We start from the raw sequence: 25,781 nt of genomic DNA, 5'->3' as shown, positions 1-25,781 counted from the left end.
GTGAAGAGGACTAAAGAAGGTCCAATAATTCCTTTCCAAAAACTCGGAAATTGCATTTAAGTGTTAGCCTTTCTGTCTGCCCGAGTTAGTGTCTTTGTGGCTCTGACATTCTCTGTTTCCTATCATCAAGACAGCCTTCCACTGTTTTATGTTGGTAACAGACTCAGCTCCTGAAAATTGATTGATGATAAACATATTACAAAGTAAAATGTACGTATCTAATGTCAAGGAGGAAGGAAAACATTTCTCCATTGTGATGGCATAGACAAGTTATCTAAGATAATGGAATGTGCAGAACAAAAATGTGAGCTCTGGGAAATTTCATTTATGTTTTGGGGTAAAGTTTTTTATTTGGGCACACTGGCATTTTCAAGGATGAATAATGAGTAAAATCTGGAACATTAAACTGCAGAAGAGCATCACAAGTAGTGTCTCTTTCAACTTCTAATAAGGATGGATATGGATGACACCAAGGGCAGGAATTGAATAGTAGCCAGATGCTTGAAGATGTAACTAGATTTTAAAAAAGCCACACAGAGATTTTTGCTAAAGCATCATGTCACTTAGCCAACTTTTTATAATAATTCCCAAAGTTGCTTCATTTAAATCCCTTGGACAATATGAGAAGCAAAAAGAAAAAACAAACAAACAACAATGACAACTCCTGTATGCTCCTCCCACAAGGAAATAAATATCTTCCCTTATCTTGAGAGCTAGTCAATATTTGTACAATGACATAAATACTGCATGGTATAAGGAAGTATGACAACTTCTTCTGGGAGGCTGATTGTCTAAGAGCTTCTAATTTCCTATCCTTTTCATGCAGTTCTGTACTCTACAGCTCATAGAGAGGGCTTAAGTTGGAGGCTGTCACAGCACTTAATAGCTTCTTGTTTATTTGCCCTGAATGGCCCAAGAAGGCTTGGAAAACAACCATTCAATTTCACTTTTTAAATTTTTTACTGTAACAGCTTTCCAAAAATATCCAGTAGGTAACCTTAAGAGAGGTAATCAAGAAACATGGTTGCAGAATGAAAAACAATTAGTCTTATACAATCTTTATTTTTATTATATAAAGGTTTTCAATATTGCAAAATTTGCCCAGCTTCAAATTCAACCTGAGAAATGGAAAGGTTAAAGTCATTTAAAAGATTCCATATAACCATAGTCAAAACAAGACAGAACCAGGGCCAGCCAGTGGCGTAGTGGTTAAGTTGGCATGCTCCGCTTCGGCAGCCCAGGTTTCGCTGCCCGGATCCCAGGTGCAGACGTACACACTGTTCATCAAACCATGCTGTGGTGGCATCCCATATACAAAATAGAGGAAGATTGGGACAGATGTTAGCTCAGGGGCAATCTTCCTCACCAAAAAAGCCCCATGATTCCCTAGGTTTGTCAATCTACTTATTCTTAGACAGGTAGTCATAGGAATGGGTTTAGCTGATAGAATATTTCTTCTCTGAGATCGTTTGATAGAAGGGACAAATATTTAATACTTGATAATTCTAACAATAAAGAGAACTTGATGATGTAAATTATGAGTTCCTTCTTTATGTCTGAGCCACTTGACTCTGGACCAATTTTGTGATGTGGTTCTGTGGTTGGTATAGAAATCCCCTAAAGAAAAATTCCACCTAGATGACCCTAGGATGGAAGTGGTCCAGCAAGACTTATCTAGGTTTATGTTTGCCCTGCTTCCCACTCAGTGATGCTTTGGGGTAGAACTTCAGTCATCTCAAAGATTTCAGCATGTACTGCATTCCAACTTGCCTTGGCATAGACTCAAGTCCTTATGTATACCAGTAACCTAGAACCAATTTTAATCTCATAGACCTTGCTTAACTGGATAATAAAAAGAGAAGTTTGGAATGGAGAACCTTCATTGTCCCTTCCTATTTGCAAAACCATTAGACTATTTGACTCTATGCGTGTGACCTGGAAGATGGAGCACTGAAATAAAAATTAAGCAGAGAACTCTTGCTAAATTGCTATGTGGGCTATTGCTGCCTTGTTTTTATCTCATTTACTAACTTCCAAATTATGATAAAGCAATGAGATTAGAAAGAGGCAATATGCAAGATTTTGAGCTAGTCAATATTTGGTTGCAGGAATCTAGCAGCTGAAACAGAAATTATTTGAAATCTAGACAATTGTCTGAAAATCAATTTTTAAAAATGCCTCTGTTTACTCAATTAATCTTTACTTTCTTTTTGGTTCTGTTCTTGCAACTGTATGTTACTACCCTAATTTTTAAATTATTTGCACAGAACCACTTATGATAAAATAGTAATAACAGTGATATTAAATGTGGACAAATAATGCACTATATAGTCTGTGACCATTTTTTTGACATTTACCTGCATATATATTTGCTTCATAACTTCAAGCTCATATGAGAAACAATGGTAGCATTTGCCAAATTATAAACTATAATCTTGGGAGAGGAAAGTATGTACAGTTTAAATTGTTAATGTCAATTTAAGGTACTTGAACTCAAATTACAGTTGTTAATGTTGAGATATGGTTAAGCAATAATTATATTTATATAATTATATATTATATTTTTATTAATATAAATATATTAATATAATTATATATTATATTTATGTAGTTTTGAGGATTGGCTAATAAATATAAATATCAAAGCACGAAACATATTAATCCAAGGAAAAAAATTTACAGTTACTATAACTACTTTTATTAATATTTGCTCTTGGAAGCAATAGAATTTGATGAGGTTTCATAATGCTAAAATGATCCTTACCATCTCTTTTACAGTACACATCACCAGAGTGAATATTCAGCTTCCTTTCCTTAATGGATGAACTATTTTATACCAGGTCCTCCCTAGAGTTGCTCATGATTGTTGTTAATTTTAGCCTGGTGGCAATTAAGGATGGTGGTTTTCTCGCCATCTGCAGAAGGGTAATTCATTAGGTAGGATACCATGAGGAACAGATCAGCGTAATTGAAAGTCTCTGCAATTCCCCTCAAATATTTTGCCCACCTGTCAGGCTCTTTGGCATAACAAAATTATTTTTCTGTCAATTTTCAGTTTTCCAATAGCTCAGGAGAGAGATTCTGAGAGAATATCAACCTCTTTTATTGTTGAAAAAGAAGTCTCAGAACATCAGAGGTTTCTGTTTCTCAGGGCAAAAGATTAGTTTGCTAAATACAAATAAAAATCCAATTTGCCTGACACTTTGGAAAATCTGAAAGTAAATATGCAAATTGGAAAATCTCCTTCAGCAGAGCTGCGTTATAAATTAGGCCAAAGCTTAAAAAAAAAAAAGCAGCAGTGAATTTCAAGTCATTTAAGTAAATTCTTTCGCTTCTGGCCCCTCCTGTCCATACCCACCCCTTTCTTTGCTTTCTTTTCTCCCTTCCAAACTTTCTCCCTTTGAAGTTCACAGCTGTGAAAGGCACTATATTCTCTCCTGTCTTTCCTTTCCTGCAGCTTCTTCCTATTACCTTTTTGTAGCCATCTAGGGGAAGTTGTGTTGTGGGTGACCTCTGAGTGGTTTTTGGCTTCAGGGATAGACTTCCGTTTTCTTAACCTGGTGATCTGGGGAAGAGGGCTTGAAAACCTGGTAAGTGAATAATAATCAACTTTAGGTTGTCAGTAATTTTTGTCAGATTCACTTTAGGTGTATATGCAAGAGTATATGTAGAATATTCCACCACAGCCTCGTGTAACTGATAATGACGTCTCTATTCTTCAATTTAGAATTAAGTATAAAATCAAAGCACAGAAACCTTACACTTTTTCAAATCCCAGCCAAGCATTTCCCTCAAATTATACTGTGCCCTCATCCTCTCCTCTAACTTCCCTCCCCTTAAACCGAATTGAATCTTTCACCTAGTCATCTCGTGCATCTAGCACGTTCTTCGCTGCATATTCAGAACAGGAGAGGGCTCTGGATGTGGTCAGAGCAGGGTTGTGCAGTGGTGTGCCTCCTCCACTCGCCCCGTCAGTCTAGAACCTGTGCTTCCCCAGTCACTGATCACATCCATTTCACAGCACCGACATGTCACTGTTACCCTGTGGCCAGCAGGACTTCCAGGTACACCCATGCTGTAACTTGCACCACCAATTTCTGAACTAAATGCAAGACTTTATTTGTAATATTCTGTTAAATTTAATCTTGTTTTTTTTTTTTTTGGACTCAGCATTCCAGCTTGTTGAGATAATTTTGCATTTGATTCTTTCATTTATCATCCCTCTCAGCTGTATGCCATTCAGAATTTGATAAGCACACTTTCTGTGTCCTATCCTTGTCATTAAATGTTTTGTACAGAACAGAACCAAAGACAGAATCTTTCATCAAACTAGAAGGTTGACGTTAGTCAGTATGCTATTATGTATTTTTCTACCAGTTATAAATTTATTTCTGAGCCTCAAGAACGTTAAGAAAGTCATGTCAAATGTCTCAACAAAATTAAAATATACCATATGGTAGTTTCCAAATCAATAATACCGATAAAACCACAAAAAAGCAAATCAGTCCATTTTGGTGTGACTCAATAAATTCTTACTGATTTCCAATTATTTTGACTTTATTTTCTAAATGCCCCTAAACTTCTTGTTTAATAATTCTTTCTATCTCAGCATTTCATGTGCCTATTATTTTAATCACTTCTACATTAGAGATGTTTAACACAGTCTATTAAGGCCTAGTTTTACATGGAAAGAAATTTACAATTTTATAATGGAAGTCATCTAGGAAAAAGAATACATGTTATAATTAGTTTTCCTGAAACGCATCTATTCTGTTAAGGGAGGATGAACAAACAAATTTATTAGAATACAGTGGATATTTTACAAATTATGGGTTGGATTTTTCCTCACAGAATGATTAATTCAGTCAAATGACTGTGTATTCAATGCCATACAGTAGAGAATGTGAAGTCAAAGTATGGCTTTTATAAATTCAGTACCCTCAAGGGATGTAAAATCTAGATAACGAGACAAAACTAACAAATTAGTAATAGGAATGTATATATAAAATAATGTTTTACATTCTTGCTATTCAGTTGGATAGGGCTATAAATGAAAGCTATAGTAGACTGGGAAAAATAACAGATTAGTATAGTAATGTAAAAATCATATCTGTGTACTTTATCTCATTTGATCAGAAGGTTTTATGAGGAAGATGAAACATAATTGTGGTGTAAGGCCTAAAATCAAGGTCCAGGATTATGTGCTGCCTTGACACCTGGATGGCCTCAAATGGTCCTTCCACAAGTTCCTCTCCCTACTCTGCTCCTGCACAGAGATGGTTCCCTAGTCAAACCAACCCTCCTCCTTCAAGGGACCAGGTAAATTTCTTGCTTATTCCTGAGTGGGAGGTTTCAGTTCCCTGCTAGCCCCCCAGTTTGAGAATTACTCAAACAAGCCAATCATATCCTTCTGGAACCAGGGAGCACCTCAGCCACCTTCCACAGCCTCTGGTTGTTCACGCTGTTCCTAAGTGCAGCCCCTGTGTACCCTCCCTGGCATGTGGTGCCCTCCTCCCCTGTGCTGTGAGGATACAAGACCAATACACTGCTGTTGATCTCATTTGTTCAGAGTTGGGTGTCGTATGTTCAGCCTTTCTCATAACCTTTGGGTGAGAATTCATCCCTCACTGATGGGGTGAATAGGAAGTGTTTAAAACACTAAGCCAGATCTTGAAGAAGGCAGGCATTGGTCTGAACAGAAAAGTAAGAAGGCGTTCTGAGTGGGGAAACAAAAAAAGGATGGAGGTAGGTATGACCATGGAGTATTTGTGGCACAAGGTGAAGACTGTCCTGGCCAGAAGGGAAAGTACTTTTGAGGGATAAATACATCTAAATAGAGATCATGGGCCATAAAAATCATTCAAAGAAATTGATTCAATATGGTTTAAATTAATGAGCCATTGCAAAAGTAAGTGCCCAATGAAAATAGTATTTGAGGAAGATAGGAAATATAGAAACTGGAAAGTCATAAAATCTCAGAGTTAGTGGAGATGCTAGTTTTATATCACTTTCAGTGCCTGAGTCTCCTCTCCCACATTCCTGCCATGTGACCATCCAGCATAGGCTTATGCTTGACTAGGTACCCTGCCTGCTTCCCATGCCGTCCTCGGGTACCTCTAACTTTTAGAAAGTTTTATCTTAAATTTGATGCTATCCATGTTAGTCCTATTACAACTACTGAGATCCAGAGAAACTACTTAAATTACCCTTCCATGGGACAATTTTTTAAAGTAACTTTATTTTGTACTGCAACTAGGACCCAGCGAAGCCAACTGAATTGCTTACCATCATTTGAGCGATGACTGCAAACAGAATTCAAATCCACTTTTTCCAGTTAGGAGTCTTTCCATACACTACTGCTGTCATTGACAAAGATGGGGAAGTTAAGGCATGTGTCTATGGATTATTTTACCTTTTGCAATTGAAAAAACATGATCTAATTTTATGGTGGAAGTCTTAAAATAAAATGACTATACATATTGGTTTTTTTACAAACGTGTATTCAGATTTGTTCTTGTCTATAAAGATTACTGGATTTTAATATCTTAGAAGTGTATAAAAATAATAAAAGTAATTACTGCTTGTTTTTCAATGTAACTGGTTAAAGAAAGTTTCTGTTCTTTTGTTTTGAAATAATTATCATTGAAAGTCCTTTGAAAAGATGGATATTATTCTCCAAAGGAAATTTGCTGGTAATAATGACTCTGTAAAGCACCTCTGCATTAGTCCAATTCCCACATGGAACATATGCATTCAAACACTTTCAAGTAGTTTAGATTCTCAAAATATAGAAACTGATGCTTTATAATTATTTTTTAATTAATCACCAGCATAATTATATAAAAAATACAGGTCAAAAGTCAGGAGCTGTAGCTTTCTCAGGTGAGAAGAATTGATGGCTCTACATTTTGTGCTATGTTTTGTGTTAGTGTTATTTTGGTTTTGATAAACACAGGCATTGTCATAAATCGGGTACCCGTGCCTATGAAAAGGCACTACATTTTGTTTTCATTTGAAAGATTGCTTTATAGGTTGAAGTGTCTAGTATATTTTGGTATGTATTCAAGTGTAATTCATCTGTTTTCTTTCTGTCTAAACTGGAATCATAAAGTTGAATCTCACGTTAAGGTCTGCATTAGTTATTCAGGTGATATGATTTTTTTTTTCCCACAGAAATGCCCTGGAGCATTAAATCTTTTTTGTATTCATCTTGGTAACTAGAAAAAGGACTTTGTAGTGGTTGCTTGAAAATGAAAACTGCTGAGAACTGACGGAGAGGAGATGTGTGCAGCTCTTTGTCCTGAGTCTCGGCTTGTGGGGCACACAATTCTACCAGGAAGAATGAGTTCTGTGGGATTTTTATGCCTTTATAATAGAAAATAGAAGTTTGAACTTGGGGATATTTTCCCCTTTTTTATGACATTGTAATGTTCTGGACAGATAAATTCCAAACTCTAAGGAGCAATCTAAAACCTTTGAAACATAAAGACTGAGAGTAACAATAAGTTACAAGCAAAAGGAGCTTTGTAAACTCTACAGTAGGAAGGCAGTTCGTCACATTACCTTTCATATTTCTCTTCAAAGCAGGCGAACCTTCCCGGTCTGAGTATATTGTTAATAAAATATGGCAGCAATTCCCATGACAATTTATTGAACTACACTCACCTTTTGTTATTATCAAAAGACTTTTCAAGAAACCTCAAGGCCAAGTGCCGCAGAAAGGCCCAGAGGGTTGGGGGTGGGAATTGGAATGAAGGGAAATATGTGGGACTAAATGAAAGCTCTGACCAAGGACATGACTTATCTCATTTGTGAGTTAGTATTTCCCAATGAGCAGATTATAGGTCTAACAGGACATATTGGTCTAGCTGCTCAATCCAACGTGGTGTACCATTCCTATGATTGTCTAAATCCACTGGTATTTAAGGAAGCTTTCACCTTTCTTTTTGGATATAAGAGGAATAATGGATGTAGGCATAAACAGATCTACTTCTGGAGATAACAGAAAAGTAACATCACAGGGTTGGGATGGAGGCCATTTTCAGAGAAACTCTAGCCCTTCAACTATTGATAACTTTAGGAATGGCTAGAAAGCATCTTTGGCAGCACACCTGTATTCAGGCAATTCTCACTGTTATTATAGTGAAGATAAGACTTATTGAAGCGTTTTGGCTGGGAGTAGATACCACAATGCAGCTCAAGCAGGAAAGAAGTCCAGAGGTAATATCTCCAGGTGACAAGTTCTTGACCTGGTTTATTAGGAAGAGAAAGCATCCTCTTTGGAGTTCCCAGATTTAACACAATTACACTTATATTTAAAAGATCACAATGTCTTCAGACTGTAGGAGTGTAAGAATAGAAGCAAGGAGACCAGTCAGGAGGCTACTACAATATCCACTTGATAGAAGGTGGTGGCACAAAGTAGAAGGGTTGCTGCAGAGAAGGAGTCAAATGAATAGATTTAGGATGAATTTGAAGGTATACTTAACACGATTGTGGGATAGATCAATGTGTGATGTGAAAGAAAGATAGGGGCCGAAGATGACTCCACCTTTTTTCATCTGAGTAACTAGGTGAATGGAGGAATCTCATATGGTATTGCAGACCACCTGAGGAGGAGTAGACTGGGAAAAAAGAAAACTCAAACGTTTAGTTTTAGATGTGTCAGGTTTGAAATGCTAATTAGATAACCAGGAGGAGATGTGAGCAGGTAGAAATATGCTGATGGTATTCTGGTGATAGGCAGAGAGTAAAGACAGACATTTGGGTGTCATCAGCAGAAAGATATTTAAAGTCATGAGACTGGATGATAACAGGAGTGAGTATAGATAGTGAGGTGTTCCAGGACTAAGCCTTCGGGCATACAGAAGTTTGTGGTGAATACTTTAACTTGGGAGTCAAAACCCTGCCATGAAAATCCCTGCCACAACAATGAACATTGCTACATTTCCCTAGTACCAGGCTGATAACCCTACTGCTCCTGTCTCCTAACTTCAATGATGCATTTTATTTTTCTTAATGGAATAAAATTTTACTCAACAGGTAATCCAAGGCTTTCTTTAAAAATCAGCTAGCTTTTGCTTAGGTAAAGCCTCATAAGCAGACATCAACTCTTTATTGGTTTACAGACTTGGGAGCCTAACCATATGCCTTCTGAGACAAAACCATGTTGAACAAATTCACCCACCTTGAGACCTCCAGGGAGTTGATGTCTCTCCTAAACAATGAAACGGGTTAGGAGTTTCAGTAGTGTCCAGGCCCTATCATTGACGTCATGAACTCTGAGCTGCTTGATGCTGTTTACTCGTTCCCCACTCGACCTGAGAAGGTTGGGGAGAATAGAGAACTAAGAAACAGTGTGTCTTTCACCACATCTTGATGTGTGCGGAAATAATGCATTTCACAGGAGTGGCATAGGGCAGGAAAAGTAATTTTCCCACTATCCTTCTAAGTTATTGGCTGAAACTCCTGTAATAAAAGACAGATTAATAAGAGAAAAACAAACGGAAATTTATTAAAATGTATATCTCAGGTATACATCGAGGAGACCCAGGGAAAAATGAGCAACTTTCTGGAGTAGCTGAGAATTCAGGATTAAATATCATCCTAATTGGGAAAGGAGAGGAGGATGTAGGCCTGTTAGGGGAGAGTAAATGATTTTTAGGCAAGATGAATAGACCTGAGAAGAATAGATCGGAGAGACATTAGTTTGTAATAAAGTTTGCCTGATGTGGTGTTGACATCTCGTCTCCTCTCTCGTGATAAGAGTCAGTCTTCCCTGGTTGATGAAACTCTCAAGGAGGGGATTTCTGACAACTGAGTTCCTTTTGGAGGATCTGTCTTCAGGCAAATAAGGGGGATTTAGAGAAAGCCTCTCCCTGCATTTGCTGTTTTTCACATGCCTACAGCTCAAAGAAACCAATATACCAAAGTGGTGCATTTTGGGTGGCACGTCCTGCTACCCTTCAGTGGTGACTAGAGTTACCCCCTTATCTGCAGCCTCAGAGTGGCTTTACCTGTGTGCCCCATACAGACAAGGCTCCTGTGAGCGTCAAGGTTGGTGCTAACACCTACCCAGTGCACTGCACTGTAGCTGTTTGGCCTTCAATGTCTACTCCCTCAGAGAAAAGTACTCTGAGCCTCTGACCATGAAACATAAGGATGCTTTGCTTCAAGACATCTGACACGCTTCTATTGTGGAATATATTCTGTGGTCTTGTATTTCTAGGAACTGGGACTCCTAGTAAGTTTTCTTGATTCTCTATTACTGTATAACATCATGCCAGAAAATTTAGCTGCTTAAAATTATAACCATTTTATTAATTCTGCAAATATGTGATTCAGGAATTTGGGAAAGCATGGCTAGGTCATTCTTTCACTCCACATGGTATCAATAGGTATCACAGTGCTAGCCTGGATAGTCACAGGTCACAGATTGAGAGGGACTGAACAAAGAGCTGATTTTAATGATGAAGATTCTGGACTTTGAGCTGATGTCATAATGGGATGAGACTTCTGGGGACTTTGAAAGGAGATGTTTTACATTTGAGAAGGACATAAATAAATCAATAGAGGCCAGGGGATGGACTGTGAGAGGGAGTCATTTAATATGGCTTCTAGTGATCTCCACCTCCTGGTATTCTTGCCTTTGTATAATCTTGCTTTGAGTATGGGCCAGATCTAATGGCTGTTTATAACAAATAGAATATGGTAAAAATTATGGAATGTCACTTCCATGATTAGGTTTATTTTATTTTATTTATTTTTTTTGTGAGGAAAGATCAACCCTGAGCTAACGTCTATTGCCAATCCTCCTCCTTGTTTTTTCCCTTTTTTCTCCCCAAAGCCCCAGTAGATAGTTGTATGTCATAGCTGCACATCCTTCTTAGTTGCTGTATGTGGAAAGCCACCTCAGCATGGCTGGACAAGCAGTGCATCGGTGCATGCCCGGGGTCCAAACCCGGGCCACCAGTAGCAGAGAGTGTGCACTTAACCGCTAAGCCATGGGGCCAGCCGCTCGTGATTAGGTTTTAAAAGACTATGACTCTCTCTTTCTAGTAGACTCTCTCTGTTGCCTTCTCAGCATGCAAGTTTTTGTTGTTGCTGTTGTTTTTGGTGAGGAAGATTGTCCCTGAGCTAATATCTGTACCCATCTTCCTCTATTTTGTATATGGGATGCTGCCACAGCATGGCTTGATGTGTGCGGCTCCATCACAGCATGGCTTGATGAGCAGTGCATAGCTCCGTGCCTGGGATTCAAACCTGCAAACCCAGAGCCTCGGAAGCAGAGCGTGGGAACTTAACCGCTGCACCACTGGGCTGGCCCCTCAGCATGCAAGTTTTTATGAAGCAAGCTGCCTTGCTGGAGGAGCCCACATGGGCGGAGGCGATCAGTTCGACAACCCTCCAGGAACGGAATCCGACCATCAATCACATGATCTCGGAAGGGAATCTTTACTCCGTTGAGATCTGAGGTGACTAAAGCCCAGCTGACATCTTGCTACAGCCCGTCAGAGACCCTGAAGAAGAGTCCAGGATAAATTGTGCCAGATTCCCAAGCCACGGCAACTAGGAGATAATAATCGTGTGTTGTTCTAAGCTCCTAAGATTTGGGGTAATTTATTATGCATCAATAGATAACTAATATAGAGCCTTTACTGTCTTCCATTTTTGCTTCTCTCTGACTGTCGGCTTAGTTTGTCTTGTGGCTTGGCTTCCTCCACAAGAGGGGGACATGGCCTCCAACTACTTTTGAGTTTTCCACCTCTTAGCTTTTGCCACCAGAGAAGGATTGACTCTCTCTCTCTCACTAATGAGGATAAGCATTTAGATAGTAAACCGTCACATCATTGACCTTGTTAAACCCCTCACTCCAATGTCTTCCCATTATACTTAGAATAAAATTCAAATTTTCCATAGACAAGGACCTTACATGAATGGACTGTTGCTTCTCACTCCTACTTCATCTCCTTTTATCTCCCCACTCTACCGTGCGACTCTCCCCTGACCCTTTTGTGTCCATCCTTGTCCTTTTGTCCTCAGATCTACACCTTACTCAGCCTACTCTCACCACACTAGATCATCTGAACTTCTGCATCTCTGCCTCAGTTGTTCCTCTCTCTGGTCTTGGTTCTCTAGGTCTCCATCCTTCTAGTCTCACCAAAAATGTTGCCTCCTACCTGTGCACACTTTCTGGTTTAATTTTCTGCATAACATTTCATTGCATTTGAAATCATCTTATTTGTGTATATACTTATCACTTGTTCCCCTCTTTTTAGACTATTAGTTCCATGAGACCAGGGGCCTAGTCCTCTGTATTTCATTGCTGTTAAGCTCAGGGTTTATTAAAGGAATGATGAATGAATTAATCAATTGACTGCAAGTGATATTGGACTTTATATCATACTTACAGCTCACAGCATTATTTCTTCTTTTTTTCCTGTTTGAGAAGCCAATATAATATTGGTAGTGGTGTGTCATGGAGACTTGTTAAAGGGAATTTGATACAGAGGAGTATTGTCGGAAATATATCTTCTATGGAGTTGATAGGAATTCTCTATGTGTTGGGTACAGTTTCTTTTGAATAATACTAAAGAAATGCCAATTTGAATGTCATTTTGAAATCCATTTCCAAGGAAGAAGATCATGAGTTTACTTTTGGGCATGTGAGCTTCAAAGGGCCTTGGAGACATCTTCATGTACATAACAAATGAAGTTTACATATTAGGTTTCTCACACACAGTAGAGTGGTTCGGGATATTTGCTTGTGTGTTTTGTGTAGAAAATGAAACTGAAGCCATAGAATGGATGAGATCTCCTAGGGAAAGAGTGTGGAGAAAGCAAAAATAGATTAGGGCCAAACTTTGATGCATTCCGTTATTTAAAGGTCTGGAAGAGCGTGAGCAGCCAGCAAAGGAGACTGAAGAGAGGTGAGAGATATTAGAGCAAAATCATAAATGGAAGCTGGAGGAAATAATATTTCAAGAAGGAAGAAGCAGCAACATATATCCAAAGTTAAGATGTCAGATAAGGTAAAGAGAAATTGGCCATTCATTTTAAAGTCATACAGGTCATTGTGACCTTAATGAAAGAAATTTCTGTGAAATGGGGCCTAAAGCCAGACTGAAGTGAATTAGAGAGAATGAAAATGTTAGCACTAAAATTTTACATCTGAAGAAAAATTGAGGAAAAGCGAGATCAATTTGTTGGTGGTGACAATGTTATTGACATGATTCATATGAAGCTCTGCATCCCTCCTTCAGGAGAAAGTCTGGCCATTGTATTTAATCTCCATATGGTGGAAGCAAATTCAGCCTTTGAGGTACGTTTTCACCTGAATTCTTTTCTTTGGTTGCATTTACTGGTCTTTGTTTCCCAACATCTGTTTCCTCTTCTTTATTCTTTAATAACAGACCGAGAATAATGGCAATCATCCGGGAACTGACTTTGAATTGAAATAAACCTGGAAGGGAGACTTCAGATTCAGCTTTAATATGATAAAAACTGTGTTCCTTTGGAGAAGTTACCTGTAAAATAAGCAAGTTTTACAAACTCTCTTAGCATCTTGCAATTCCCCCACTTCCATGAGAATATTTGAAGACCACATTTTACTTACCTCCACTGTGAGTAATTTGCATTTTTAGTTGTGAAATATGGGCATAGATAAACAATTATCCAACCTTCTAGGGAGCTTTTTAATTTAATTATTAGAAACCTACTCATTTATTATTTGTTTTTAGCAAAAAAATAATTAACAGATGTTATATTTTCCACATAGCTTTTAATTTTCTGCAAATAAGTTGACATTCTATCTAGGTAAACATCACAGGCATATCAAAATGGATTAATTCAAATAAAACCAGATGACAGCATGTTCTCTTTTTAAATAAATAATGTATAGTTAATATTTTATTCTAATGTGTATAAGCCTTTCGCTTCCTACATCCAGAGTACTATTAAAAAATCCCTGCCATTTTAGTTTCCACATCAAAGTAAAACCACAAAGTTATCCTTATATTCAACTAAGGAATTTATTCCTAATTACAAGTTTCATAACAAAAATGATTTTCCCCCATGAGGAATAGAGACAAAGAAAGACTTTTGTGAAAACACAGTATGATTTTTTTTTTGCACGCAGAAATTAGATTTTTCCATCAGCATCTCAAAAATAAGTTTGTCAGAATGAGAGCAAGAAGAGAACGCAACCGCCCACTTTTCCTGATGCTTGCTGTGCTTTCCAAAGATCATCTGGCGCTTGTGGCTTGCTGTAGCAAAACAATAAAATAAAAGTTAGGTTCAGATTAGGTCCAGTTCTGCACTATTATCTGTAACTTCTGAATGACCAACATAAAGCTGTAACATGTCCACATTAGTATTTTGACACCTAAGTCATAGTTTCCCCTCTAGGTTCAATGATGCTGTGTAGATGGTACATTTTAAAATCAAGTATTTTTATTACATTTATGAATACACATAGAAATTTGCTTCTATGAATTATGAAGGAAATGTTTACATGCATTAAAAACAAAAATCAAGACATCTTGCTTCCAGAGTAAACGTGGATGATGTTATCTCTATGGCAACTTAAAAAAATAATTTTTTATATAGTAGTACCAGTACAAGCTTATTATAGTTCAATAATTTATTATGAGAAAGGTAAAATGTACCTTCGGTGAATATCTAGTTATACCGCCTAATTCAGCAGTGTAGAAGTAAAGCCCTCATAATTTGAATAACTTTCCTGGGACCACACAGTTTCTTGGAGCATGTCTGCGGACTAGTACCAAATCTGACTCTCTGCTTGGCAATGTTATGTATTACATATCAATACCAATTGTCCATCAGAAGCTCATGTTATTCTTCAAAATACAAATGTCAGGACACCAGTGACCGCCATTCTAATTCAGCAGGTCTGGTGAGTGACAAAGTCATCTCTGATTGTGATGTGTATACGCTTGGGGAATGACTGCTTAACACTCAAAACTTGCCTTATCTGGTCACTATAGGTCACAGAATGTTAATCTTGTTGACAGAATAGATATTTGTTTAGAAGAGTTCTATCCAGATTGGGGTAGGTAGCATAACCTTAGGACTTGTTATATACAGCATGGAATTCTCTGATCATCACTTGGGAATCAATACTTTCCTGTTTCTCCTGCTTTTACTCAGCACACGTGTTGCTGCTGAGGAGTCAAAAGCTCAATAGAAAATCTTAGTGCATCATAAAATATATTTTACACATGTGTGCGTGTTAACCTTTTTCTCAGTACCAGTGTTTCTACTGAGAAACATATATAGTTTTATTATTTAAGAACACAGCTTTTAAGTCAGAGAGCCATAGGCCTGCATCCCGTCTCTGCTAGTTTCTAGTTTGACACTTGACTCAAGTTACTTAGATTCTCTAAAGTCTTCATTTCCTACTCTATAAAATTAAAATAATATTTACTTAACACACTATTGCAAGAATTAAATGAGACAGCATGTGAAACTGTTAACATAGTGCTCAGGACATATAAGTCTGGTTATAACCATTATTAATTGATCAATAAGATATCATGTATGAGTCGATATAACTGAAGAAAAATGAATATTGCTATGGGCTGAATATCTGTGTTCCCACAAATTCACATATTGAAGTCCTAATCCACAATATGATTGTATTTGGAGGTGGGGCATTTAGGAGGTAATTAAGTCATGAGGGTGGAGCCCTCATCAATGGAATTAGTGCTCTTATTAGAGGAGACACGAAGAGATGATCTCTCTCTCCGCCATCTGAGGACACAGCAAGAAGAACTGTGAGAAATAAATTTCTGTTGTTTAAGCCACCCAGTCTGTGGAATTATGTTGTAGCAGCCCAAACAGACAAAGACAGAAATATTGGAATACTACTGGGATATTCACAGAAATAAAGCAAAAGCTGGAGAGAAAAGCATAGGAATCATGGGATCCACGAATCTCCCTGATATTTTCCAGAAGTTTAAAAACAGTCTCTTTTGAGTGTTTCATCTACCTTTTGTTCATATGTTATTCTGCTCAAGATTCAAATTTCTGGAATATGATGGTGGATATGAGTGGTTCACTTGGTCAGGTGCGATCTGCAAGGGATGAGGGGAGGAGCTTGCACAGTGGTAGATCTTTGATAAATGGTTCCGTGAAGAACATGGCGAATGTCAGAATTGTTCCACAAAGCAAAAGAGGCATACTGATTTTTAAAGAAAAAGGATGAGAGAGAATGGCTGGAAAACAGATAGCTGCTATATTCATCCCGTGTATGTTTAAAATATAAAAAGACATTCACACACACAAATGATTCTTTTCATAGATAGATACAATTTTAAAATGTCCCCACTTTACATAATTGTATTGTTGCACACATACACACACACACGCTCACACACTCTTTACCCTATTTCTACAGAGTGATAGCTTGAATCCTAATGACAAGCCCTTGTCGTTGGGTGATGCCCCTTTCTTCTGCAGAATGTCATAATACGATGTGATAGTCTATAAACCACGAACGTAAATGTAAATTACCTCAAATACCCTATCCACATCAGTAAGAGAAAGATCAGCGACAGGTAAGATTAGCAACACATGATTAAAAATGTATTTGGAATATGAAACAAGAGTATGATTATTTTCCAGTAGGCAACTGGACCCCAAGTTGTAGTTGATTTTCTTCATGCGGTGAGGATCATGGACAAACACATCTGTTAAATCACCCTCTGGTGTGGGCCTCTACCAGAGGCTGGAAAAACCTACAAACCAACCAAAAAAATTCATTTTCCAGATGGCCTTGCAACTAGGTTTTTGGATGTGACTTAATTTTCACCAATCACTACGTTTGCGTGAATTGCCAAACTTGTGTGAAGTTTGGAAGGTGCAGCTGAGTTAGAGAATGCCTTTCTTCTGCTGCTGCTGTTTATGGTGCCCCCCCCAGTCATGGAGATGCTGGATTTTTAGGTGTCAGCCTGCAAGGGTAAGGCTCGTGTGTTCATTGATTGATTGGTTAACTGTGCGGATTGAGCAGCAGGCATGGCTGTAGGACTAACAGTTGCAGAGGTGGTAGTGGATTCAGTTATTTTAAACTGAAGTGAAGGCATCTATGTTCCTGAACATAACTATCCCAGCTGCTGTTTCTTGATTTCACCACCTTACTGACTGCAGCAGAGAGAGCAGCTCCCTGGACTAGATCTGTAGTATTGTTGTTGCTCTTTCACTGGTGGAGTGATCCAAACTTTCTTTCCTGAGTGATTTGAAGCCTTAACAATCCTTCCTGTTTTGTTTTGTAGTAATCTGACCATAACTTTGGACATAGTACAGAAAAGAAAGTATCCCAATCACTTGAGCTCCAACTGTAGTTTCTAAGCTCCTATTTTATAGTGCTTATCTTATTATTCTTTATTACTCTTTTATTGCTGTGAAATACTCCATCCAACACTGAAACCCCCCCCTTTTTTTTTCCTATTTGTTTAGTGAACAACCCTTATGACCAGCTCTTAGATTCCAAATCACTGGAACTATTTTTGGGTCACCTAGTAGAAAGTATTTATCCCTTGAGTAATAAAATCTTAAAATCCATAGAAACTGAATTCTTGGTGAAAAACTTAAAAATATTATGAAGGTGTATAATTGGGTATAAACATGGAGTCACCAACAATTCCAATCATTGGTTCTGGGATCCATGCATTCTACCTCTGGGAGAAACTGCACCATTAATTGGCATCTGATTCCAACCACAGTCTATAAGATAGTATTGTCATTGCATCATTCAGTAAAACTGTTTCTGGATGATAAAGCAGATAGTACTAGAGAATCTATTCTGCATGTGGCAAATCTATTTATAGAAGTGCTGGCAGAGCTATTTGAAGGGAGGGGAGGCACATATGTCTCCAAAATAGAGTCTATTCCAGGGAAGAAAAAGTAACTTCAATTTTTAATATAAAAGGAGCTCAGTATAATAACTTGCCTCTAGGTTGGTCTCTTGAAGACATGGTGTCATATTGGGACCATAAGTTTTATTTACTTATTTACCTGTTTATTTTCATTGCTGGAAACTTACACTCTAGATAAGAGTAATGAAATCAGTCCTAGTAAGTAGAAATCCATTTACAGCCTCCATCTGTGCCATCTTGGGCATTTTTATGAGTCCATAAAATGTCTGAAGGTCATCCATGCACTGGGTTGGATGGCAATGGTACTTATTTTTCATCCACAGAGTAGATCATTCTATCTACTTGATTGTTAAGAGCTTCTGATGTAGAGGGAGTTTTCTGATGGGCTTTTATAAGGAACATGAATATCCTTATTCTCTGAGTCCATTCCAAAGGGATCCGTTTTATGTCCACCCCTTCCTCTGGCAGACACAGTGAATTCCAATACAGTAATAATTTGTTTATGCTCTGTTTTTGCTTTTCTGTTTATTCTAGATAAATCAAATACCTTGGTTTCGATTTACTTTTTAGGAATTTAGTTTCTAGCAGGTTTGAATACTTTTTTCTCAAAATAGTACAATATAAATTTTAATTCTTTTAGCTCACCCTTTTTTTTTTTTGGTCTTGCTGTTTTTCTTTTCTCTTGTTATGTTTATTTTTTAATGTGTAGTATACAGTTTCTATCTGACCTGACACTTAAGCATGTAGAAATCATTAACTGGCATTTCTAACTCAGTGAGGGAGGGGGAGATTTCAGCCTGATCTCCACCCCTTATGCCTCATTCACTTCCATGGAGATAGGTTCCTGATAACTTCCTTTATATTATTCATAGTTGCACCAAACTTGTTAAAGAGAGATTTCCTTTGCAAGCCAGACAGTAATTTTAGGGAGAAAAAAAGAGAAATTACTCTACTGAAATTTTTCTTGTAGGTATAAAAAACAAAACAATCACACACAAAAATAATTCACGAAACAAAACACACAAATATATACTTGCTGTGATATATGGTTAAAAAAGAATGAAAGCAGCACAATAATTAGATCTATTTCAAGGCTTTATAGAATTTATTTTTAATGTATTTTAATGAAATGTCAATAAAATTGATGATATGACTGAATAGATTTCTACTTCATTTAGAAAATGTAAAAAACAAATATATAGTGTGAAATTTTTATGGATTTAGTAATAACTCTCCATTTAAACTTAGTCCTCATTCTTGATTCTGACCATATTAATGTCAGTTTGATATGGAATTTTAGAAGTAGCATTTAGAGTCTTCCTTGATCCTTAAAAGTGAAAGTCTGTTTATCCCCTTCACAGGAGAACTTTTCTTGCTGCCTAACCCATGAAAGAAAGAACATCTTATAAATCAATGTGTGGCTTATATCTCTTGAGGAAGCATTTCTGCAGGCTCCATAAGACCTTTAGTGGGAGAAGATTCTATAACCATCATGTATAAATGTTTGTAGTTGAGGATTGTATAACTTGAAGCACAACTTAAATCTCTTGAGGTCTTTGTCTGAAGCCAAACACTGTGACTTTGTTTTGCTCAGCCATTTGAAGTGCATTTTTCAGGTCCAGAGTGCCCTTGATGGACAATAAGACAGTGTTTGCATCACTCCAATTAAGCCTTCTGCAGTTAACATGGAAGGGGAAGGCTAAATATGAACATTGACCTGTCCAAATTTTGATTTTTAAAGCTTGCTTTCTTCATTCTCTGCAACAATACACACCTGGCTTCTGTCTTACTTGATGAGTAGTTAGGTAATTTCCAACTCCTAAGGTAGTACTTGTTGCATAAATTAAATGATTGGAATGAGTTGTTAAAATACATCAGAAATATTATATACATTTCTTTTTTCTTATGAATGGTTTTAAGATCGAGATTTAGCACTCAGAAAACACTGCAAACTCTTCAAGTTCAAATTGAGGGGGCTGCTGGTAGGGGACTGAGTAGATTCTGGAACACACTCCCACCCCTACCAAGCTTCATACCTTAAGCTTCAAATACATAGCAATAAAATATTTAAAAAGTATATTATTATTGATGAAAAGATATAGCTGAAAAGAAAAAAAGAGAAAAGAAAGAGAAACTTTCAGAGACCAAAAGACACTTCCTAGCTGTGGCAGTAAAAGGGAAGTTGAAGCTATATGACTCACAGAGGTACTGGGGCCAGTCAAGACCTGAGAGCCTGGGATGCTAACGTATTTGAGGGATCCAATGGCAGTTTTAAGCTCTGGTATGTCAGAGCTGTATCTGGTCTCCCTTAATAAAGCCAGTAGCTTAGAAAGCAATGCATGCTCATTGAAACTTCCAACTGCTGGTTAAATTGTACCTATAGGAAAAATTAGACCTGAGCTATGGCCATTTGAGGGATTGAGTCCCAGTTTCATAATACCTGTGCAACTGGGTTGAGATTTTTTTCCTCAGGTGGAAGGATTTCATAACTCATGCATGTGGAAAGAGTTTTTCTTTTTTTAAGCTTTATTTCTGTTTTCATTTTTTCTTTGTTTTAAACCAAAAGAGCACTGGTAAACAATGCGAAGGGACTACCCTAGAAAAGAGTACCACTCAGTGACCCACACTGAGCAGAGTAAGGTCTGCGTCTGCTGTGAAATCACCTTCTCGGAGATTTTCCTGGCTGCTCTATATAACAACGCATGCCACTTTATTCTCAACCCTTCACCTTGCGTTATTTTTCCATTTGTTGCTTATCTCCACCTGACATATTACACATTTGTTTATTTGTTTGTTATCACTCTTCCTTCGTTAGAATACAAGCTTTATGAATCAGGGTAATTGCTGGTTTTGTACATTGCTACATATTTAGAACCCAGGAACGATGACTGCCATCCAGCATGCACTTGATAAATCTTTGCTGAAATTATTGAATGAAAATTTGAGCATAATTAGACAATAAATACGACAAATGTTGCCCACTAATTTAAACATCAGTATTTAAATAATTTTCATCAACGAACAAGATAAGACTGGAAACTTGTATCTCTCTATGATTTTAGATATATAACTTTCCCATTATTTGGTAACCAGAAAGTAGCAAGACTTGGAGACTAGGCAGTGAAAGGAACTGGAAAATTACGTAAATTAGGTTTAAAGTGAAACTGGCTTTTTGCTGCCCATTTTCAAGTATCAGCCACCGAGTATAACTTCCCACATCACATCGAGAGCTGAGAGCAGTCAAAAGAAGCGGGTGAGAAGCTTTTGCCAAGGAAAAAAGTGATCTAGGTGCTAATATCCAAAATCACAACACACCTTGTCAAGGGCAGAAGATGTACATCTGTTGGTGATACCCAGTTTTGAAGATAGCTCACCTGTTGATGGAATCCACTTTTGAAATTAATCTGTCAAGCACATATCTGGGTAGAGATCTACCAACCTCACCTCAGGGATGGATTAAAGCAGTATGTGAAGTAGCTCAAGATGATATGATACAGCAGTAAAATTAAAAAATTTTAACCAAAATCTTTTTCTATTAGGATGTTATAATCTACAGCAGGAATCTAGAACATTAGCAGAAACAATATGGCATTAAAGCATATCAAAATACCAAGAGGAACAAAAATGAAATTATTAATTATCATTGTGGTCAGTGTCCCCATGGTACATGACTCTATAAGAACACAACATGACTGGTCAGGACACCATGCTGCCTTTCACCTCCGTCACAGGGTTTGCCACTGTGTGTTGCTCTGTTCTGATCCTCTAAACTGTACTCACTGAGAATATATCATCTTGTTACAAGATGTTTTACTAGTGTTTAGTCTTTTCCATGAATGTATCTGCTCAGTTTACATTTGAAAACAATGCAGTTAATCACAACATGTATAATTTTTATAGGCTTGGTCAAGAGTAGGATACAGGTTTAAAAAGATTTCACTAACATTTTGTTCACCATAAAATAAATTTTTAATCACAACTTGCACAGTGTTTGAGTTAATAATATTTCCTACTGTACCCATATTCACCATTCACTTAAAAAAATTTTTTTCTTAGTTATACTGACTTTCCATTGCCCCTCCTTTTTCTTTGTTTTTGTTTAATTTTGAGATCTATTTGATGTCATTGTTCCCAGTGGTGTTTTCTATGGCTACATTTGCGTCTAATGACCCTCCTCTTCCCTCTTCTTCACCACTTAAAAACATCTTCATTATTAAAATGCATAACCCACTTAGTTTTTGCCAGACATTCTTTTGCATGACACTTACTTGAAATAACTGCATTTTGTTTAGCTCAAATTAGGGATCACAATCAATTTGACCTTAATTATTTTTATACAAAATGTTATGAAATCCTGAAACACAGTGAAAAAAAAACCTAGTTATTGTCTCTTAGAAACTTCTCCATTTTCCATGAATTCTGAACCTAGAGTTTCACACTTTAAAATAGTGAGTCTCAGAGTGTGATCCAAGGTTAAACAGTACCAGAACCCAGTAAACTCGTTGACAATGCAGTATCCTGGGTCTCACCCTTGGCCTCCTGCTTGGAAGTCTCCGGAGATGGAGCATATACTATTATACTGCACACTATATTTTGAGAACCTATGAGTCCAGGAGCTCTAGAAACTTCACACACAGAAGAATAAATGAGAAGAGAATGACCATTTGAATTACGATCAGAAATTTCTTTTTTTTTTTTTTTTTTTTGCTTTTTAAGGATCTCTATAGAAGTGAAATTGAGTAAAGAGGTATGTATTTAGCCTTCACAGCCTACCATAGCAGAATAATAATTCAAGTCTCAACTAAGTATATAGATACCACCCAATGCAAGCTGAAATTTACTAGGTTTTATGACAAGGAGACTCTTATTTTAAGGTAAATATATCTTAATTCATTCAATAGAGGAAATGAATATTGTATGTCTTATAAGCCTGGCATAATAGGTTTGCATTAGGATTTATTGATGCAGTAGTTTTAGATGTTACAAACGGTAGCACTAAGAATAGGAAGCATTTATAATTCACATGGTAATTAATGTGTCAGTAGGTATTTGCTCAGTAAATAATTATTTCAAAATATTTGAATCCCATAAGAAAACTTATATATGAAAAACTAATATTTCATAGATGAAATGTAAAAAGTTTAAAGTTCAGAGTTTTTAAATTTTACACGTTTCATTGATTAAATATTCTTCAGACATTTTTGAAAGGTGGTGCGGTGGAAGTAAAAACATCCAGATGTGGCACTGAAAATGGAAGGACCTTATTATTCACTCATAACTGAAGGAATCCCAGAAATTATGATAATTGTTGTAGCTTTGAAATATGTCCTGGGAGTTTACTTTCTCCTAGGGATATTAATGCCTTATTTGTTCACATAGGGCTGTGGGGCATGGAATCTATTCTTATTTATTTATTTATATTTGTGTTTTTTGAATCTTTATTGATTTTTGCCATATGCAAAGCACTGTGCTAAGATTTGGATGGAGAACTGACTGAGCTCCATTCTTGTCTGGGAGAGGCTCGCAGCATAAAGAAGCAGACTAGACATGGTATGAAGTGCCAGCCATCCAAAGAAAAAAGGATGAAGTTAAAGTGCCATGGAAGCTCACTGAATAATTCTAGATTTGGGAGCCACCGCAAGCTCATATCAATTGAACTCCACTTTCAGACTTAGTTAAAATATGGTTGGTAGATGAAGACGACAGCAAGAATTGCAGAAGTAATTAAATGTACAAGGTATAGTTAGGAATTCTATACAGTCAATAAAATTATATATTCAAAGATATTAAAGTGCAGTGATAATTGTTTATACTAAATGAAAAGTAAGTGTGAATATAGGATGATACCATTTTGGAAAACTCTATCTAAATTTATTTATTTTAAATTATTTTTTATTTATTGCAGTAACATTGGTTTATAACATTGTATAAATTTCAGTTGTACATCATTATACTTCTATTTCTGCATGGATTACATCATGTTCTCATGTTCATCACCCAAATACTAATTACAATCCATCACCACACACATGTGCCTAATTATCCCTTTGCCCCCCCTCCCCCCCTTCCTCTCTGGTAACCACCAATCCAATCTCTGTCTCTATGTGTTTGTTTATTGTTGTTATTATCTACTACTTAATGAGTGAGATCATATGGTATTTGACCTGCTCTCTCTGACTGATTTGTCTTTGCATAATACCCTCAGTGTCCATCCATGTTGTCACAAATGGCTGGATTTCATCGTTTATTATGGCTGAGTAGTATTCCATTGTGTATATATACCACATCTTTATCCATTCATCCCTAGATGGGCACTTAGGTTGCTTCCAAGTCTTGGCTATTGGGAATAACAGTGCAATGAACACAGGGGTGCATGTATCTTTACACATTGGTGCTTTCACTTTCTTTGGATAAATACTCAGCTGAGAAATAACTGAATCGTATGGTAGTTCTATCATTAATTATTTGAGGAAACGCCATACAGTTTTCCATAGTGGCTGCACCAGTTTGCACTCCCACCAGCAGTGTATGAGAGTTCCCTTCTCTCTACATCCTCTCCAACACTTGTTGTTTCCTGTCTTGTTAATTATAGCCATTCTGACAGGCGTGAGGTGATATCTCGTTTGCAGTTTTGATTTGCATTTCTCTGATAGTTAATGATGTTGAACATCTTTTTATGTGCCTGTTGGCCATCTGTATATCTTCTTCGGAGAAATGTCTGTTCAGATCTTTTGCCCATTTATTAATTGGGTTTCTAGTTTTTTGTTGTTGAGATGCATGAGTTCTTTATATATTTTGGAGATTAAGCCCTTATCAGATGTATGGTTTGCAAATATCTTCTCCCAATTGTTAGCTTGTCTTTTCGTTTTGTTGATGGTTTCCTTTGCTGTGCAGAAGCTTTTTAGTTTGATGTAGTCCCATTTGTTTATTTTTTCTATTGTTTCTCTTGCCTGGTCAGACATGGTGCTTGAAAATATGTTGCTAAGACCGATGTTGAAGAGCATACTGCCAATGTTTTCTTCTAGAAGTTTCATAGTTTCAGGTCTTACATTCAAGTCTTTAATGCATTTTGAGTTAATTTTTGTGTATGGTGTAAGATAATGGTCTACTTTCATTTTTTTGTGTGTGGCTGTCCAGTTTTCCCAGCACCATTTGTTGGAGACTTTCCTTTCTCCATTGTGTGTTCTTGGCTCCTTTGTCAAAGATTAGCTGTGTGGGTTTATTTCTGGGCTTTCAATAAACCCACACATAGATGTGTGAATTTATTTCTGGGCTTTCGATTCTATTCCATTGATCTGTGTCTCTGTTTTTGTGCCAGTACCATGCTGTTTAGGTTACTATAGCTTTGTAGTATATTTTGAAATCAGGGAGTGTGATACCTACAGCTTTGTTCTTTTTCCTCAGGATTCCTTTAGCTATTTGGGGTCTTTTGTTGTTCCATATAAATTTTAGGATTCTTTGTTCTATTTCTGAGAAAAATGTTGTTGGAACTTTCATAGGGATTGCATTGAATCTATAGATTGCTTTAGGAAGTGTGGACAACTTAACTATGTTAAATTTTCCAATCCAAGAGCATGGACTATCTTTCCATTTCTTTGTGTCTCCTTCAATGTTTTCTGGTTTTCAGTGTACAGATCTTTCACCTCTTTTGTTAAGTTTATTCCTAGGTATTTTATTCTTTTTGCTGCAATTGTAAATGGGATTGTATTCTTAATTTCTCTTTGTGCTACTTTGTTGTTAGTGTATAAAAATGCAACTGATTTTTGTATGTTGATTTTGTATCCTGCAACTTTACCATATTCATTTATTACTTCTAAATGATTTCTGGTGGATTCTTTAGGGTTTTCTATATATAAAATCTTGTCATCTGCAAATAGTGACAGTTTC

The sequence above is a fragment of the Diceros bicornis genome, chromosome 27, assembly GCF_020826845.1.
Source record: "Diceros bicornis minor isolate mBicDic1 chromosome 27, mDicBic1.mat.cur, whole genome shotgun sequence".
NCBI lineage: Eukaryota > Metazoa > Chordata > Mammalia > Perissodactyla > Rhinocerotidae > Diceros > Diceros bicornis.
The sequence above is the reverse complement of the archived record's forward strand: the minus strand, read 5'-3'. Positions refer to the sequence as shown.